The 18,376-nt window shown below is 29.1% G+C and overlaps 1 protein-coding gene across 3 annotated transcripts in view; it reads right to left on the reverse strand.

Moving 5' to 3' along the window:
- The window catches only part of LOC129959491 (AT-rich interactive domain-containing protein 1A-like), a 155,593-nt gene that overhangs the window by 62,055 nt on the left and 75,162 nt on the right, over positions 1 to 18,376 (reverse strand). For all 3 annotated transcript variants that reach the window (XM_056072345.1, XM_056072344.1, XM_056072342.1), the window contains exon 5: positions 14,071 to 14,249. The gene's annotated coding sequence lies outside the window, so the exon portion shown is untranslated. The remainder of the gene's footprint in view (positions 1 to 14,070; positions 14,250 to 18,376) is intronic.

Genomic DNA, 18,376 nt, shown 5'->3' on the forward strand with positions numbered 1-18,376 from the left:
GACAATACATATCCGAAAGAAGGCACCATTAAAAGCAATAAATATATCGTATCAAGGTACCACCGAGATAGTAACATTTAACTATTCATAAGATTAATAAAAACATATTACAGTTACCATAATATGATTGTAATTGATGTGATAGATGCAATATTTAAGATAAGCTATACTGCATTTTATTCTGTAAATTGTACCTTTAATGTTAGGAAGTGTGTAAAATTCGTCGCCTGAAAACACTCAATTTCTATTTAAAGTACAGTAAATATTAAGCCTTTATTTCAGTCGAGGAATTGTTGACAAAATAGTTAGTTTAGACGCTTACTTATTTTATTTATTAAATATGAAATGAAGACACGTAAGAAAAATGAACAATATATACATTGATCATATTTTATAGCATTATTTTTTTTTACATAGACATGCCATTAATACAATTATTTCAGTATGTTTTCGATCATAATTTAATATTTCAGATCATTATATAATTTTTGGTAAATATTTGAGTTCCTTAAAAATTTATTTTCAAGAGTTTTACAGTACGTATATAATTCTAAAGGATATCTTAAGAGTAACATTATCAATGCAAATTTTGAAGTTGACATATAAATAATTATTATTGCAACTTCTAACGCAAAATCTTTCCAATACAATAATAGATTACATTCTTCCAAATTGTATGTCATGTTTGATGGGATATTCATAGGCAGCGAATAATCAGAAGAGTTGTGATACTTATTTGAACGAATGATGCCACAAAACTTCTAGAATTAATAAGGCAACAAATACTGAAACAAAAGTCTAAAAAGTCCCATTTCAAAATAAGGTAATCCAAACTCAAAATGCAATTTTATAGATAACAACATTCTTCAGCTCAGAAATATAAATGCATTAAGCAATTTTTCGAAAATTCGAAAAAATTCGTTCGCATGCGATCTCATACCTACAAGACAGACAAATTTCTTTACGGATTCCAACCTCTTCGAATCCACTGTCGAAAGAGAAAAAATTGCAACCCCATTTTCAGAGGTAAAATTTAACACCAATGCCAAATGTATATGCATGCAGAAAAAAAATATACAATCTAAATAATAATTTATAGAAGAAAATATATTTAATATAATTCTATAATGAATGGGTTCAAACTAAAACAGCTTTCAGAACAATTTGTTACGTAGCAAGCTTTTAAGAGTCTAATGAGATAATGTAATTTCAGAATTTCCACATTCTCGTTCATTTCCTATACGATCGCATTTTATTTGGCGCCCACACTTAAAGAACTGCTGCCACAGGCAAAAGGGAGCTGAGCTGCTGATAGAAAATAACAGCGAGGAAAGATATCGAAAAATATTTGGAAAAACAGAGGTAAAAAAAGATCATTAGTCTCGTAACAAAACAAGATAAGATTTTTTTTTTACGTTAGACGAAGCTATTACCTCAAGGTTTGAATGACAGCCATCAGTCAAAATAAAGAGGAAAAGTATTTGCAATGAATAGTCATTATCAACAGTTCGTTCACGTTTTAAACATGAGTTGTTAGAAAACTGAGAAAAAGAATGAAAGATTTTTAAAATGAAGGATTCTGTCACTCCTAAGATCTCCAGTCTAGAAAGATAGCTGCATTCATAAATGCAGGCAAATTTCAAGTTGTGCAATAACAGGAAACTACTGTAACTGTGATTAAAGCGTCGAAACGTCCTTTTCGCAAGTACTTACCAATCGACATATACCCCTTACCTACATCGCACATGAACTCTACCTAAGCTGGATGGCTCAATAGTTTTTAAGGATGAAGAATTCTGTTACTACTGAGTTCTCTAGTTTGGAAGCTCAGCTGCATCCATAAATGCTTTCAAGTTTTGAAATAGCAGGATATTACTACGACACAGATGTAAACGGTTGAAACTCATTCGTTTCAAAAGTATATACTAAATACTTCTATTGAAATACAGTACACTCCCGATTATCCGCGGAATTAGGTGGCGCGGCCGCCGCGGATAATCCGAAAAAAGCTAAAAACGGGTATAGCAAAAGAGAAAAATGTCATTCCAACTTTGAAATATCGTTTTATGTACAATAAAACGTAAAATAAACAGCAGGAAATGTTTAAATAACGCTTAATATTTTAGTATATCACTCAAAATTAACCTAAAATGCATTTTGTTAATGAAAACAGAAAAGTGCTTTGTACTTACGAGAGGCGTCAAGGATACACAGAAAAATTAATACATATGTACTGTTTTAATATTGTAATGTATTATGTAATTACAAAAGCATAACTGTAAAACTACACCTTTTTGAAGAAATCAGTCATTTGTGTTTGCTTCTTGCTTTGGAAGCATTTTCTCTTGATCCGAGATTGCATTTCTCGTAGCATAAGTTTCTCGGCCAACTCCGCACTGCACGGGTGAGTAAGAAATCATTTACTAATCAGAGGGGAAGGTTCCGAGAAGGCCCGGGATATTTTTGCCATAAATAAGCACGATGTTAGCAAATTTAACGTTTCGCTCAGTTTTGTGAACATTTTTATTTTCTTTGCTTTACGCTTGTACAAAAAAAAAAAACTTTGTGCGGCAGGCGCGGATAATCGGGAGTCTACTGTACACCGGTAATTTATTGCCAGTATACCCACACAATAAAACAATGAACAGAGTGTCGATCATTCTAAATGTCTAAAAGAACAACTTTAAAAAAAGACACCCATCATCAAAAGATTTAAATCAATGTAAAACAGAAACCGATATACACTTAATGAGAATTAACACATTAACAATTTCGTATTTAGTACAGCCAATGAATACTAATGTTGACAGTATGATACAAGACTCCAGAATAATATTCCACACAGTTAAATAATTTTGAATACCTATTTAAAAAAATTTCAAATTTGACTAGACAGTTATTTAAAATCTAATAATATATTTCCTGTGTAATAAAATACTAAATAATACTGGATTAAAAAAAATAGAAGTTGTGTGAAGAAAAACGGAGAGATGGGAAGAAAAACCCAAAGATGCTTTATAGCGGGATATGTCCCAAAGGAACTGCTTAAAATAAATATCGCTTTAAAAATAATTTTTCATGTTTTATTCTGTGTAATAAAACTATATATTTGAGAAAAGTTGTTTAATACCATGGAAATATTTCTGTAGCCCTAAGATGTGAAAAAATTCGTATTCGTCATTCAATGGTTATCAGGAGGTCGTTTTTTTATGTACTCTGAACAACTGTCACTGATTATAAATGCAATAAATGATAACAATAAATGATGTAACAAATAATAATAATAAATGAATAAATTTTGAGACCATTAGGCATCAAAGGCTTAATATATAAATAATTCAGCTCCAGAGGGTCACAAAGAAAATAACTAAAATAAGAATTAGAAGAAATACAAAATTCGGAGAAAGCAGCTCCCCCATCACACCCCAAATTCTCAATAGACAGGAAACTAAATTTTGCTTTTTCTTATATAAAGGGGAGCATTGAGATTTAAAAGAAATAAAAGAAACGTACACGCAACAGCGAAATAAAGATACTGAAATTCCAATGAACAGGCATTTATAATTCCGTGAAATATCATCGCGATCTTCATTAAAAGAGTCATTGATTCGTGAGAAAATACAGAATGCAGATTGAATGAAATTCTGTAGAAAGCAAAGAATGCGATTATCAGAGTATATTAAAATGTACTTATTAAAAGAATGTAAAAATAATGTGTTATATAAGAAATATCAAATTTGATACTTCATGAAAATATTTCACGATTTAGAATTTTTATTTTAATTTATTTATTTTAAACAAATCTAATACAGTAAAGTGAACCGGTTGGTTTAGAACTCAAATTCAACTTAAGTCTCAATTTCAGATTCAATATAAAAACAGAATAAGAATTATGAAAAACGTAGAATAATAAACAAAGTAAAATAGAAAATCAAGGACTAATCGAAAAATCACGGAAGGATGATTAATTTAAAATGTTAACAGTACAGGGGTGGAGGGAATCAAAAACAAGCAATATCATAGATCAAATCAGAAACATTAAAATAATAATATGAGATTAATATATTCATTTATTGAGAAAAATTCTTCCAATAGAAATTCAGTTAAATCAATCGATTATTATTTTACTAATAATGCAACCTGCAAGTACGAGTTAAACACTTAAACTTTACTCCTTTGAGCTTTAGGTGCAAGTAACATCCACTTCCCTCAAATGGAAGATAATAATTTATCTTTCTGCATACAAAATTTGGTTAAGTTTTTGGTCTTATCATGGGACTGTTTACTTCATGGATGAAAGACACTCTTGAAGCTCATCTGATAGTTTGATTTTCGCAAAAATAGCATCGTGATTTTATTACGAAAATGCTTTGCGCAACTCACACTTCAGTTTCTTCTGCTTTGTTTACTCGCCATGAATTCTGTTTAGTACCAATAAGACAGTCATTAAATAAACGCTGATAGATAAATTGCTAAAAAAAAAAAAGTTAAATTATCAATCGCAGAAAAAATTAAAAAAAGTATTAAAGATTAATAAACTTAAAATACATAAGTTTTTGAAGCATCTTATATTGAATTCAATGCATGCATGCGTGCGCCAAGCCAAATTAGTTTCGCAATTTATTGTATATTGTACCAGAAGAAAGAGAATATGACGTCACAACATAATGCAATATAATGCGTAATTAGATCTTATGTGACATGCGCAGTTTCCTTAGGCATGCGACTATGGCATTCGAAATACGCATTTAAAAAGTATTATAGTAGAATATATTTATAATATGTTGTTTTTTAAAACTTCTAATAAAGGAATCAGTCGCGTGCTTGATTCAGCTGCGGCGCGCCACCTCAGTTTTGGAATTCTTTGCGAAAAAATTAACGTCACGTCACAGAAAAAACAAAAGAACGTCAAAAAGAAAAAAGAACGTCACGTCACAGCACGACATAAGGTGACACGTAGTTAGATCTTAAGTAGCATGCGGCTGGGATGAATCCGAGACTTTTCGATTCACTTATATCTAATAATAGTTTTTTTTCTACAAATAATTATATTAGAAATTATATTGTGTGTGTGTGTGTAAAATTTGTAATGTTTGTAATTCTTTATTCATAGATATCATCGATATAAATAATTTAATGTTTATCAAATTATTTTCAAAATACGAGCAGAGGTATAATATAGATCAACACTTAGCATGATACACTGAACGTCTTACAAGTACAAACTATTAAAGAACAAATGGAATTCTGAGAGGAAGAATTCTTTTCATGGCATTAGAAAGGGTTAAAAGACGAGAAAAATAATTGGGAATCCTTATTTTTAATTTATATGACTATGGCACGACATTATAAAGCTCAGTAACTTTACAGGCTTAATCATTATCATAAGACTCATTCCGAGTGAAAGTATTAAAGCTTTAGGAGAACATTACTAACGGAAAAATACAGATGGGTTTATAAATAAAGTGCTGCTCTATGATATCAGCAGATAAAATTTACGACCAAAAGCGAACTCCTAATTTAGCAACTAATCGGTGATTAAGTATCAAAAGGGTGTGATTACATGGTTGGAGATAAAGAGTGAAATTGGCTCAAATTTTATTCTAGATTGCCGATGTATAATAGAATCAAATTAAAGCAGATGGTATATTTTATCAGTAGATAGACTCAAACCCTTAAGGGACTGTTAAAAAAATTCACGACATTCAAGAGTCACAATTAATGCATTAACTGTAAATTATATATAAAGGAAGCACAATGTTAAAAGTTTTTACAAAATAAGTTCGTACGATATTTTTCATGTTGAGGAAAATAAATAATTAACAAAAATTGCGTCCATATTCATGTATATCTTGCAGTGAAACGCCATTCATAGATAACACTTCAAACTTCTGTACGAAAAAAGTAAATTCCAAAGACAAAACAGATATTGAACAGACGACGGAAACAATTTTACAAGGAACTTGACTCCAGGTACGCATTCAAATTTGAAATCTCGAAAATTATTTAAGGCACAAATTTCTGAAGACTAACAAAAGCTTATTTCAAATACACTTAAGCAATTATTGTATCTTTCAGCTGGATCTAGAATTTGAATATAAGAGAGAAACAATGTACATCTTAGTACAGTTTATGTCTTTATTACCAAAGATTGTAGAGTACATTTTCATAAATGTGGATAGTCAGTAACATATCCTTAATTAAGGGCTCAGTTCAAGGGCCATCAAATAAAGACTTACAAATCTTACATATGCTCATCAAATTCCGCGTTTTTCAGTAGTACCCACATTAAGAATAAAGGAGGAAAATGATGCACCATATCATATAATTTGTCCATACCACCAATGGCTACAGAAAACAATTTCATAAATGTGGGTGGTCAATAACTCAATTCTATTAAGAGTTCAGATTAGCCTTTAAAAGGTCATTTCCTAAAGACTTACAAAATCTCATTTTAAATACGTTGATCCGATTCTCGTGTCTTACAATCCGATTCAGAATTTTAATGTAAGAGGATAACGAAGTACCCCATCACACAGTTTATATCTATACCATCAACGACTGTAAAGAACGTTTTCACAAATGTGGATGGTCAATAACGCATCGGTAAAGCAGCATAGCAAACATTATTTAATGTAAAAGGCAAATTAACACTTTTAAATGCAGAACACGTTTCTTAGGAAGGAAAATATATCTTTTCTTTCGTCACGTTTCATTCATTCACGATTCAAATTGAATAAGAAATATTACAGTGTCATAGCTGATAGTAACGAACTTAATTTGAAGTCCAAAACTTCTAACTTATGATACACATTATCGTAATTAACCTACAAGTGAAGCCAGTAGAAACAAATGATCAATGCATTTGTGGTTAGCGACTGCCACTAGAGAAGGTAAATTTCATAAATAATAGACCTGCTTAACCTTTTCAAGTCGAATATTCATTTATTATCATTAATACAGAAGAAGTTGAGATTTTAAATAGAAAAAAGTACATGACTGAAAACTTAATCTTCAGTTAACAAAGAAGTTTAGTGTGAAAAGTAACATTATATAAGCTTGTAATCAACCAAATGGTATAAAATATGAAATAATATAAACGATTAGTCGTAACTTAAATACACGAAACTAATTAGACCTTTTTTTTTTTTTATTAAAAATATTTCAACATGTAAGAAAAGATCAGCAAGTTCGAACTAAATTTCGAAAATAAAACTTTCTGCCCCCCCCCCCGTTTCTCTTCGAAGATAAGGTGGAAGGGGGGAAAGCCAAGTTATGTGATTCTATCTCATACACAAAAAAGGATAATGTGATTTCATATGTATATAAACACTTTTAAATGCAGAATTTTTACATCTAATCAAACAATGAAAAAAAAAAGTAAGAATTCTTAACTAACTAAAAGAAAAATATCAGAGTTCTGATTGGTCTTTAACATACAGTAGTATATTAATTAAAATATATTTTTAATAACTAAATTATATAGATTATTTTATTAAATATGATTATTTTATTAGTTAATTTATAAAAAAAAGGAAATTTTTAGTTATATTTTCAGAATTCAGATAAATATAGCAATCCCTTTGGTTTGTTCCTGCACTTAGCCGTCTGGGTTTTTTTCTCCTCTAATTTTATATTTACGTTACAAAACACATCTCTCTTAATCAGTCGAATTCGTCTTGAATTTCGAAAGAATACTGAAATAGCAAATCTTCTCTAAATGTTACGAAAACGAACCTTATTTATAGGAAGCTCCCAATTATTATATTTTCGAGTTATTTCAGTATTCACTGAAATAATATTTTCGAGTTATTTCAGTATTCACTGAAATAATATTTTCTAATTATTCCAATACGTCTTGAATCCTAAGAAATCCAAAAATAAACTGTAAACCGTCTTTCAAAATATACCAAGAACTAACCTTTTCTTAGGAAACTCCCAATTATAAAGCAAGTCAGAAATATCTTCTATAATTTCAATAACAAAGGAAGAGCAAATGGTCAGCTTAGAATTCAAGAAGCGAAGAAAAACATGCTCCTATTCTCTTTACATCTAAAATAAAACTCTTGCACAATTTTTCTTTTATGCCTACGCAAAAACTGTAATATTATTATATTACATATATGTAATATATTAAATTTGGTTTCTAGCTATCAAGAAAAAAGCATATATAAAAATTGAACTACTTTTTTAATATTTCAAATAAAAGGAAAAGACTTAATTCTAAAATATAAATGAGAAACAATTAATAGCTTTGATATCACGAGATATCGACATGAAATTATCCATCTGTCATGAAACTGACAACTTGAGATGCATTACAGAAACTATATTTAAATTTATATATTAAAGTGGTAATTCTAAAAGGTTTCTAGCTATCAAGAAAAACATATAAAAACTGAACTATTTTTTAAATATTTCAAATAAAAGGGGAAGACTTAATTTTAAAATGCAAATGAAAAACAATTAATAGCTTTGATATAATGAGATATCTATAGTTGTGTATTAAATGATTTAAAAACTGCCAAAAGTATCAATTCTAAAACAAACAAACGAAAATTTCTTAAATAACATTCGAGCCAAGATTTTTCTCATTTACGTATTACATAATGCATATCCTTTTTCATTTCGTATAATCAAAATTCAGTTCCAAATTAAGAATAATTGAAATCAAACAGTATTGTTCGATTTCAATTAATATTTTTTCTTACAGATTTTTATCAATAAAAATATTTTCAAGAACCGTGAATCGCAATCACAAGCTGGGGTCATACGGAGTAATATTGGCAAAGCTAAAATTCATTACGATACGTTGTATGTATCGATATTTATAAGCAAAAACAGTTCAGAAAATACTCTTAAATTAAAAAAATAATTTTTGGTAAATAAATAATATATATTTAATTTCTTTTGACTTATTATTAATTGATGACAAATTTTAGAATTTATTCTCCTGTTTTGGAATGGAGGAGGAAATTTCTGAATGAAAATTGAATTGAGAGGTTTTTTCTCCTGAAAAGGAGTCACGATAAGAAAGTCAAAAAAGCAGCTCTCTAGACCAAGGTTTTTTAAACTGTGAGTCACGATTACAAAGGAAGTCACATAGATAAAAGCTGAGGAAGCTAAAACTCTTAAAATAATACAACTTTGTTAAAAATTTCAGTATTTGTGCGGAAATCTTGATCTAAAAGATTCAACTGAAATTTTCTAAACAAATATAAATTTTCTTTTGTCTATTATTTTTTTAAAGTTCAATTTTTTTTTTATTTTTTTTTAATGTTTCAACTTGGGGATTATGGCAACATTTTTCTGATATAAACCAAATCGTAACTAAAATTTTCATTTCGTGATAGCTAACATGATTTTCACTAATAAATTCTGGACTGTGCCGAAAATTTACCTTACCGAATATCTACGCAAAAGTAGGAGCAAGTAATTACGGGAATACAAAATCACAATAATAAGAATTACATTTTATGATGACAATCATCAAGAAATTTGACATTTGTGAACATGCAGATTTTCACTTCGAAATAAAAACAAAATACAAATACTCATAAGCGAATCTGTAAAAAGCGAGAGATAATGACCTTATTTGAGAGGAACACCAAGTTAAACAAAGCAAAAATGAAAAGAGAATGTTGGAAAATTTTGACGGTCGAAATCATGAATGAAAAGTCTAATTTAAACTAATTGGACAGATGATTTAACAGGCTTGTAGATGAGTATCTGTCCTCACGATATCTGTTCCTGATTTGCCAATTATGAAAAACGGACAAAAACCGTTAGGAATGTTTCTTTCTTTCTTTTCTTTTTCTTTTATTTCTTCACAACGCTGTCTTTCTCTCACACTATCAGCTGATATTAATGATGAAACCAAATCCATTTTCCTCACATTTTACCGTGACGCGAATCCCTGCCATTATCTCGTTTGATGGTATTTTGTTTCAGTTCGGGTTTAAAGAGTTTCTCCCCCTCCCCTTCTCTCTCTCTCTTTTTTTAACCTTTATTTTTTTTCTAACACGAGAGAATAACGTATGTTACAAAGTATAAAAGAGATAATTTTTTTTTTCTTTTGATAAATCGGAAGGATAAGCATTTACTAATAGCTTCCCAAATGTAAATAAACATCTAAAATCCAGTCTCACCTCAAACAAGGTGAAACAGTTTATTTTGCTTCGATCGCGCAGCTGATAATTATCGAAGCAGCTGTGCTTATACTAAGTCTCGAGGTGTTCCTAGATTAGAAGTAGGTCAAGTAAGTGATTAATACACTGTTTTGTACAGTTAATTATTTTCATGATAAATTAATGTTTCGTTTAATATATCAAATAACTATAACTGTCTTTTATTCAAATAACGTATTTTTAATTAACATTTTTAACAGCATTAGTTTAATTGTCAACAAACTTGCGTGAAATTTTTTTTGGTGATAAAGTAATTTACAGATTTGTCTCCCCTTATAAATTTTTCGCCCTGAAATGCGGGTAAAAAAGGATGCCAAGAAGAGTAATCGTTTGTACTCCTACAGAAGACATATAATGAAATTTACGGGCTTTACGGCAAAGGCAATGCCATCCATTTTATCAACCAATTCTTAATTATACGGTAGAAGACTTTCGATTTTCTATGTTATATCTTAGATATTATAACGTACTTAAATTATACCCTAATTATACCTTATAAGACTTGAGAAACGATAACTCCAAGGTCGATGAAATAATTAAAAGAAAAGAAGAGCTCATGTAGTTATTGCCAAAATTTGAGAGGGGAAAAAATATCGTAGATAAAAAAAAAAAAATGATAATTTTCTTTAATGACTCCTGAGAATGTATTCCAAGGAAAAGAACCCTTTATTCTAAAGAAAATAATTGATAATTGAAAGTTCAGGGTAAGTATGACAAGAAAGATAAAAGATTTATATTATCTCTCCCCACTAGACTTTAAATTTTAACACTACTCGTTATATATTTATAATTAAATTATTTATTTTGTTTTATAACATCCTAGGAAATATTTTCTGAGTGCCAATAGGTAATCAGGCAATTTTAAATGCGCTTATCAGCAAAATTACTATTTATATGCTATCAAATTGCCAACTAGCAAGCATATTGCTCGAATCTGAACAACCGGCTGTCATGGCGAAAACACGGATATTGCTAAATGATTTTCACATGTACTATCAGGAAATCATGATTAGCCAACATCATAACTTCACGGGTTCTTCATTTGTACAATGTTCTCGCAATGATGAAACATAACCTATTGTCACTTTAGACATGGAAATGAAGATACAACCAAAGGTAATATCACATTAAACAAAAATACCATTATCAGTACATGAATCTACAGCTTCAATTAATAAAAACAATAAATTATATTGAAATATCAAGATACCAAATGAACCCAATTAATTTTTGCGTGGCATATATTAAATGTGCTAGGTGAATTTAATTTTGGAATACAATGTGGATCTGCCATTTGCCACTTCTAGTAACCATTACATATCACAACACAACGGAAATCAATGCTCATACACACGTTAGCAATCACTGATATAAAATAATTCAGCGATTAGTAAATATATAAGACGCAATTCTTTAAATAAATATTTTGATGCGAATATATATTATGTTACGAATAGATATACTTTTTTTTTTATATATATAGACTTTTTTTTCTTTTTTCAATTCCATAAATGCTTCGCAAACACTACGAACATTATTTTGAACATCAGAACCGAACAACTGTAAGCAAATAAAAATTTACGATAAATAATTTCAAATTAAAATTTCTCTACCCTTAGATACAATAAAAATTAATTCAACGCACGACACGGTGAATTCCTACAGATTTCATTTTCTATCAGAATCGTTTGGTTAATTTAAATGCATAATAAAAGCGTCGTTTTATTTCAAAGTAAATATCTAATATTTAAAGTTGCATTTTTTTTTTGTTTGTTTTGTTTTGTTTTTCTCCCTTCCCTTCCTTCTTCCTTTTTTTTTTTTTTCCTTTTTTTTTGTAACTCTCTCTCTCACGTGTGTATTTAATGCAAAAAGGAAAGAAAAAAAAAAAGATAATGCATTAACCACGCATTTCTATAAAATGAAATTATTAAATCCTAAATCACGACGCCGCGAAAGTTCATTTTATTAGAGGGAAAAAAAATAACAATAACGAAGCAGAAAAGTAACAAAAGATGCTTTTAGAACTGAAAGTGATGAAAATGCATTCAAATGGTCGCTCAGTCGACATAATAAAAGAATTTTCGCGTCGTTTATTTTCTTTATGATAATGTGACACATAATATGTTTTCGCATATGTTTATTTTGTTTGTTTAAACAAACAGTTTAATAAACGTATGATAAATTGCTCTTTATTTCAACACAGACATTACTACACAAAGGGGACTACTATGTTGTTATCGGTTTCAGTACAAGTATCTCTCTGGCGATTTCTGTAATTTATTATCATTCAAGATTTTAGTCTCAAAAAAATGGATAACTTTGCATATTTATTAAAAATATTTTCAAATAAAACATGGATTGAAAGAGATGATCAAAATTATTCAAAGAAGTCAGGCTTTCATATCCAAATTTTTATTATTCTCTTGAACCTAAATTTGCAATCTCATAAAATATTCTATACTACAAAAGCTTATTCACTATGTATATCACGACCTACAGAACTTTACGCAAGCCAATAGAATACAACACAAAGAATGATTTTAAATTTCAAGGAAAATTTTCAATAGCAAATCCAGCGCTGAATTGAACTGTGGCACTAATTTTAACATATGCAAGAATAAAATAAACAAAAAAAATTGATTAGTTAACAAAAGGATATATTTCAATGTTACATATCCATCTGAGAAATCTGAATGCTATAGTCATACATTACCTACTAAAATAAAAAGTTGCTACTTTTTTCTTTTTTCTTTTTTTTTTAACAAGTTATAAGCTTTTGGATTCTGAATGAAAATAACGTATAACCATTGATTTTTTATTTGAATTATTCAAAATGAGTTTTGAACTAAAGATTAAATTGAATGCCTCCAAAACTCGAACAATTTTGAAAATAAATTAGAACAATTTCTAACGATTATTTTTTTCTTTTCAGCAGCAATATTCACATAGTTGATAGTTATAAAAATAAATTCTAAAAACAAGTGAAAAAAAAATCTTAATAAAATTTATTAAAATAGAGTATAGAATACATCAAAATAAAAGTGTACATTAAATTATAATTAAAACATAGAATACATGTTAAAATAAAACCTGATTGATTTTTAATTTATTAAAGTGTAAAAAATTTTAAAAAATATTGGACAAACCAATTTACACAAAAAATAAAAATATAAATAATAGTAATAAATAACAAAATAAAAATATATCGATGTTTCCCCCCCCCCTTTTTAAAGTAATTATAAATATAAATTGTTCAAATATTTTCATTCACTTGTTTTTACTGCAAGGTTTTTTAAAACATTCTATACAAATCGGTTATTGTATACGTCAATGAAGAAAGAAATAAAAATTTTAAAAAATCCAAGGGCGAATATTTTTTTCAAGCGTCTTAAGATTATACATAAATAGCGGCCAATTAAACTTTATTAATCAATGACAAAATTAAATTCAGCCAAATGCATTCATTCGAAAATTTTCAATAAAATATTCAACATAAATTAGTAAAGTGAAATATCCCCAAAAGCGGAATTCATTTCCAAGGCCTCCATTTATGTCAGGACTAATAATTTAAGATATCTTGCATCTCAATATATTATTTTGTTCCTTCATCTCAATTTTTCGTAAAATGATATTTACATTTTTCTTCAATTTTTTTATAAGTAACGATTCGTAACTGAAAATAAACTTTTCTTTATAGGCATTCCAATTCCTTCCGTTGTTAAAATAAAGCAGTTTTGTCAAAGAGTTTTTTCATCAAAGAGACCGTGCCAATTTAGATCTAGACAGAAGAGATTCGATACTTAATTCCAGCAATGATGACCATTTATTCATTCTTTATGTTTATACTATAAACAGCCCGACTTAAGAAAGTCGACTGACTTACCGTGGGAAATAAGCTGAAGCACGTCCGCAGGGTATTAAGTAGAAAATGTGAAGGCAGGTAGCATCCAACCCTCGTTTATTCAAGTCCACGCACATAGATGGCAAAGGAATGATATCCACGCATTGATAAGCACACAATGCACATCGATGGAGAAAAAACAAAATTTTCATTCATCATACCTGTCAAATGAAACCAAATATATATACTTTAATGCATAGAAGTTGGGATTCTATTTAAAGTGGATTTAAAAAAAAAAAAAGAAAAAAAAAAGGACATAATAATAGTTATGAGCGATCAGCCGACAATAATGATATTAATTGCAATATTTCAATTTTCAATATTGAAAATGCTACGTTAAATATGATTTGAGTAAGAGTTATGTTTTTCATAAATATGGGGCAGTTATTCTGTGACCACAGAGTAAAAATTTTACCACTGTCTTTAGCAGCACGATAAAAATTTCAAAATAAACTTAATATTGTAATAATAAAAAATAAATATTAATCTTCTCATTAATAGGTTAAATCATTTATAATGGATATGTTACAATTAATATTTCCTGAATATTCATATTCAACCCTGAATGTTCAAAGTCCAAGAAAAATTAAAATAAAAAGTTAATTTAATAAATCACCAAATGAATATTTAAAGTCCATTTAAATATGTTATGCAAGTGAATATCACATCCGACAGATAGTCCGATGATTGAGTTGCGTTACATAAACGTCCAATGATGAGCAAATTGCCCTATATAAACGCGACATTAAGAAAAAAAGGAAAAGAATAAATAAAGAACAGGAAGAACGAGGGGAAAAAAAAAAGAAGAGTAAAAAAAAAAAAAAAAAAAAGGATTGGGTGGGCTAATTAGAACATCGAGAGAATCGTGCTGCCTGTCAGACGCGACTTCATCAATTACTATGTGTCTAAATCACGCTTAAACAGAGCTTTCGAAATTTACCTTTGAAATAATTCAAATGTAGGAGTATGAATTATTTCCAAACTATGCAAATTATATTTCTAAACACTGAAACAACATTCAGCATTGAAAAATTATATTCAAAAACAAGAATACAAAATGAGGTGGTAGCACAATTTAAATTACTGTAACGAATTACTATTCCACGAAAAAAACTATAGTATAAATAATATGATTTTGAATATCTTTGGAGTGAGTTTTTAAAAATCAAAAATCATCTAATAAATCTTAGAAATTACAATTGAATAAAAGATTTTCCAAAAGATAAAGAATAGGAAAATATCACTCTCTAGATATTTCAATGATTCCTCACAAAAGACAAAGAAAAAAAAAGAAGAGAACCTTTCTGAAAGCGAGTATTGAATCTAATTTCTGAAATAATGTGTTTCATTTTAAATTAAAAATGTAAAACAAAGAAAAAATTTCGTGGTATGATAAAATATATTTTATTTCGTTATGACCCTAAGTACAGGTAGTTATTTAACAAATACATTAATCTGACTGCAAATTCTATTTTAATCAGGTATTCAATACAAACGAAAAGGGGGGGGGGAATTAGGAAAAACATATCTATTAGATTTTTAAAAAAGAAAAGGAACAGAAGATAATGAGGCTATTTTTAAGTAGATACGAAAGCCGAACTAAAATATATAGAACAAACAATGCATAGCAAGACGATTTCAGACATTTTGCGATAGTGCCATTAAGTAAAACATTAACAGGCACATCGTCAAGAGAAGGCATTAATCTCCCCAAATTATCCATGTGATTACTTGTTGGAGAAATCAAAAGAGTATCAAAAATTTTGACATGAAAGAGTCGAGATTTTCAACTCGACTGAAAAGACAGGCCAAAGCACCGTTAATTAAATTCGAGACCCACGTGAGCAGACTTTATTTTGAAGGTAGAGCCGGTTTTCGGCAATATACGCATGAGAACCGCTATGTCCTTGACTGAGCGATAAAAGAGACTTACAAAGGATGGCTCGAAAATTGCAGGAATCGAGTTAACTCACACGCAATCTGCCCCTAGATAGGGCCTCTGCAATCTAACTTGCCTAGAATGTTATTTACAATGAAGGGTTTGATTGCAACGAGATGCATCGGTGAATGAATCTTTTTTTTGTATTTTCTTTTAACAAGAATGTATTCTTGACTTGGGGCGTTTTATTGAGTTGGACAGTTTATACCCGCTGCCCAACGGACCTCAAAATGTGTCATATACTGTAGAGCAGCAAGCCGTTAAGGAAGTTTGACTCAATCTGCAATTCTATTAGAAAGCAATAATGTATTGCATTAAACCAACTGTGTACTATAGTGACTTCAATGAATCATTAGCTCAGCTATAAAGATAAACGTACTATGTCGAAATTATATGTTAAATAGGGGTGTTTGGGAAAAGTACTGATACGTTTTGAATAGAGAAAATTTGAAACAAATGTTATGATTTTTTTTAACCATAGAATTTAAGTAAATGTACCAGTCCATTCAATAACATTCCAGGCAATATATATTTTTACTATACATTTTTGTTTGTTGAGTCAATTTACAGGCGAGTTGCTACTCCAGATTAGAATATGTCTGTTTTCTGCCCAAGTGAATAATATTATAATATAAACATTACTGGAATCATAAAAAATAATAAACAGCATGACAATCTAATCAGTTATCACGAAAGTGATAACTAAAAATTTAAGGTAGCATAGGGTTAAAAGTTTCTGAAGTTACGATTTTACATTCAAATTAAGAAATAATGACAACAAGAACAAAAAACAATGACAGTCAATTGGAAAAGCAATTAAAGTATTTTCAAAGCAATTTTCCAAATTTGATGTTAACTGATAGCATTTGGGTTTATAATCGCAGGCATTATTATATTTGTCGACAGATTATAAATGCCAGCTGTAAATAAATAATGTTATTATATTAATTACAAACATCCATCTTTTTCAGTTCATTTAATATAGATAATAAAATGAGCAAATAAGCATCTTTTTTTCGTATGACGATGTTCGATAATACAAGGATTTCATACTAGAACATTTAAATAATTAAATTTCTATAAATAATAGGATCCAAAGTAAATCACACTAAACAATTCATTAAAGAAAAAAACAGCATAAAACAATCAATACAGTCCTTTAGAATCGCTAATATAGATGTTTGCGAACAATCACTACAAAAGAAATGGGTGAAAAACAAACAATATAAACTTATAAAAGTATTAAAACAAAAAAGATAATTACACGCAGCGTAGTTAATTAGCATTTGTTACTGAATGAATATCCGGGAAAGTAAAAAACAAGGATATTGACATTTCAGTTTACATTCATTAGTTACATAAAATAATTTGAGGAGAAATGAGAAGATGAACTCAAATTCAATTAATATGCTGTTTTTTATTTCAAGAAAACAAATGTTTATGAATTAAATTCTGAAAAGAACACATCGAATTATAAAGAATAATAAAAAAAATTAAAAAACATTAAAGAGGGAATATGAGATGAATATTTCAGTTAACGAAACTTTATTTTTAGAAGTGATACAGGATGATAAAAAATAATCTGAGCAATAATATTCAAATCGGTTGTTTATCTCATCATTAATATAAATAAAGGAATCGTTTGCTTTTCCTTAATTTTAAATAATTTTCAGACGATATTTGCAATATCTGAAACACGATTCAACGGTTTGTCATGAACAAACAATTTATTATTTCATAAATAAAAAGGCTGACAGGAAGATATTCTGAATTAAAATGAATCATTCTCGGCGTTTTTGACTTGCAATGAATGAAATCGAACAATTCGCAGAGAAAAGTCAAATCGTTATTTACATTGTTTTAAATTTATGTCCACTGCTGACTCGTTTGCAACATGACGAAGTGAATAGCAGAAGGAAAACTACGCTTTCTTCTTTTATTTGTTGTAGGTTCATTGGTCAAATCATAATGCAATTTACTTTATACAATTATGCAATAAAAAAGTAGTACTGAGTTCTTCTGAGAATAAGAGCCTGTCTTAATTAGCTTTTTCTCAAAAAATGCTTAAGGGGCTTTTTTTTTTTTTGATGGTAAGGACTTTAAGGAAAGATAGAAAAATTTTTATTACTGACGGAAAAATGAGCCAGCCGGGATGATTAGCAAATCAGGCATCAATTCATGTTCACGGGATATACTTCAAGTCAACCGAAGCGCACTAATTTCATTTTGGAATTCAGTGTGCATTTTGCAGAAGGAAAAATGACGTGACGTAGCAAAACAGTGCAATACGATGCGCATTTAGATATCAGCTGAAGTGTAATTACGTTCATTTAGTGCCCATAACATTAT

The sequence above is a fragment of the Argiope bruennichi genome, chromosome X1 (genome assembly GCF_947563725.1).
Source record: "Argiope bruennichi chromosome X1, qqArgBrue1.1, whole genome shotgun sequence".
NCBI classification, from domain to species: domain Eukaryota; kingdom Metazoa; phylum Arthropoda; class Arachnida; order Araneae; family Araneidae; genus Argiope; species Argiope bruennichi.